Raw genomic sequence first — 3423 nt, forward strand, 5'->3', positions numbered from 1 at the left:
CAAGAGAAAGATAAGAGGACATAAAGGACATCTTTCTCTCGAAGAGAAAAACAGAGGAGATAAAGGCATCAGTAGAGGGCAGAGTAGCAGAAAACCGGAATGTCCTCTATGATGGCCACCCTAATGCTGCTGCCTCCCGCAGCCCAGGGCTGCTGGGGGGGAAATGCCTCCGGCCCCTGCCCCGTGCCCTTGTGGAGGGGGCTTGAGTTCACCACAGCGTGTGCCTCCACCTCCCTCTCTCCCTACATACAAGAATCATAGAAAAATTAGGCTTGGACGGGACCTCAGGAGGTCTGGTACAACGGTTCTCAACCTTTTTTGGACCAGGACCCATTTGTAAGCATCAGTGGCCAGTGTAGGGTTGCCAAGCCTCCAGGATTGCCCTGGAGTCTCCAGGAATTAAATAGAAGTCTCAGGAGACTGCTGGAAGCCACCCAGGAGATAAATGATAGGGCATTCATGAAAATAAATCCTAAAGGTTGAATCTGGCTTATATAGTCGGCCAGTGGGTTTTTAAAATGTGATAGTAGTGTGCATTTGCCTTCCTGACATAAAGTCTACGCACAGTAGTCTGTAACTGATACAGGCAAGCACGCGGGCATTTTCATATTGTGTGTCACACGCATGTTGGCATTCCGGAAACCTCCCAGAATAGATTTAAACAGAGTTGGCAACCCTAGGCCAGTACAGCCCAGTAAATAATTTAAGTAGAAAACAGCCCCCCGACCATGCTGGTGGCCCTCGCTCCCGGCCCACTGGCCCCAGCCCCACAATGCACTGGGCAGGGGCTGGGCCCCCAAGCAGCCCCGTGCAGGCTGGAGCTCTGCCAGCCTTCAACAGAAAAGCCAGTTTCCCATGTTTTTCTCCTTTAAAGGGGAACCCATTTCTTATACTTTCTGATCCATTTTTAAAGTTTCTACATAACCCTTTCATATATTCCTACAACCCACTTTTGGGACACAACCCACAGGTTGAGAAATGCTGGTCTAATCCAACCACTTGCTCAAAGCAGGACCATCCCCAATTAGATCATCCCAGGGCTCTGTCTATACCCAGGGTTTAAAAATGTCTAAGCATGGATTAAAAACCTGTAAGGATGGAATAGATACCTGTATGGATACACACACACACATCTTTATATAGTCTGCGAAGGTGCGTATCCAAGCATGTAGTCACTGCAAAACCTGGTTGATTTTAAACAGCAGAAGAAATTGTTAGCATCTCAGATTCTCACAGGGAGCTGCTCCCAGGCAAATCAGGCCACACATGAGGGAAGAAGATCAAATGGGATTTGAGGCAAATGTGACAACTAGGCACCCAGTGCTGGCTTCATGGATAGAGCAAATGGGAGCTGACGTCTCTTTAGCCTTTCATCGCACCTAATGAAGTGAACCTGGGTGCACCAAAGGTTGCGCGTTTGCTCTCTCCTCTCTCAGTTAGTCAGTGAAGGTGCATATTTATCCTGCCTTCCAAGTGCTTTCTAGTCATTGTGAATCTTGTTGTTTTTCAATAGCACTTTTAACAGAAAAAAAATTGGCCTCCTGGATTGTCACAGGGAACTGGTGCCAGGTATATCAGGCCACATGGGGATGAAGAAGCTCAAAGGTGATTTAGGGCAAATTTGACAACTAGGCACCCAAGGCTGGCTTCACAGATATACCAAATGGGAGCTGATGTCTCTCTAGTGCACTAGACAGGAGATGAAGGGTAAGATGGGAATAGGCTATGAAGAGTCTAAAAAGTGAAGATGAGTAACTGCAGCTTGAGGCACCGTAAAAGGGGCATCCACTAGTGGGACACAGGGTGTTGATTTGATCAGAGAAACCAGCCAGAAAGATGATTTTTCTCAGCAATATTTTGTATAGATTTAAAAAACAGTGTCATTTAATGAAGTTGAGAAAAGAAATTGCAGTAGTAGGAACATAAGGTTACCAGGGTGTGGACAAGAGCTTTTGCTTTGTAGTTGAAGAAGAAAAGTTGAATCGTAGAGTTATTATATACAGAAGAGATTTCGACACAACTTGGATGTGTTGGATCTAGTGAAAGGGGCACACTGAAGACAGTCAGTATAACTGGCCTTAGGAACAGAATGTTGTCCCTAACGGTGTTGTCCACAGTGACTAAAAATGGTAGAAGAGCTTAAGTCAGGAAAGATCAATGGTTCAATTTGGCCATGTTGATGCTGAATAGACAGCTGAACATCCACAAAGGGATATCAGAAATGCAGGCTGGTATTTTAATTTGGACAGGAGACAGGTCCACAATGCAGAAGTAACTGTGCGAGTCGTCTGCCCGGTGTTGGATGACTTCATTGCTATACAGTAGTGTGAGTCAGAGCCCTGGAGCTGAACAAAGTCAAAATATGGGAAAGTTCAGATCTAAACCTGGATGTCACAGCTGGATTCCATCGTTATGATAGCCTGAACCAGACTTCTAAATCTGACACACACATATACCCCTGGACTTTGTGAATAATAAAAATCCAAATGTTGTAGCCCAAGGCCATTTCTAATTGTAATATGTATGATGCCTTGAAAGAGTTTTCTGATGAATGTGTGAAAATACATTGTTTGGGACATTATTATTAATTATTAATTTATTTTTAATTTACAGTTAATAAATTAATAATTTATTGATTAATTTATTATTAATTTACAGTTGTAAAGCACTTTATAAGTGCTAAGAATTATTATTTTCTTTATCATGAATTAGTGATAATACTTAGGGCATGGTTGTCAAACTCACAATGCCTCCTGGGCCAGATCTGGAAGCACTATCCCCAAATTCCTGGGGCCCTTTTATGAACTCCTTGGGCCAACTGTTTGACTCTCCTGACTTTGGGTATGAATTAGGCTTGCCATAGCAAAGACATTCTTAGCTAAGCACAGCAGCTTTTTTGCATTCAGTTTGATTATAGTCTGAAAAAGTGACTGTAGGAATGGTACCTTCTTAAAGATCTTACTCAGTGCATATGTTTTGTCTGCTTTCAAGATACCAGTTTATTTCGCTGACAAAAGTTTTACTATTATAAGTATTGTGGAGGGATTTGAATTCTCTTCTGGTTGTCATCATCAAAATCATCTGAGTTTCTACTGCAGAATTTTTATCATCAGAAAAAAGAACATGCATTTCAAAGCACTTTACAAAGAAGGTGCGATTATCTCTATTTTGCAGTGTGGAAGCTGGAGCTATATGCAAAGAAACTTGCCTAAGATTACCCAAGCAAGCAAGCAGCAATGGAGTCAGTGATAGAACCCCAAGTCTCGGAGGAACACTGAAAAAATGTGTACTTTAAGATTTTATTGTTTTAAAGAAATACACTTTGCCGTGAACCATTTTTAATTAAAAATAAATGCATTCAACTATTGTGTTTGAAACTAGCCCATGGGTTGGGAATTTTCTGTCAAAACAGTTTTGTGATAA

Source organism: Gavialis gangeticus, unplaced genomic scaffold (assembly GCF_001723915.1).
Source record: "Gavialis gangeticus isolate Ggan-Ray unplaced genomic scaffold, GavGan_comp1, whole genome shotgun sequence".
Classification (NCBI taxonomy): domain Eukaryota; kingdom Metazoa; phylum Chordata; order Crocodylia; family Gavialidae; genus Gavialis; species Gavialis gangeticus.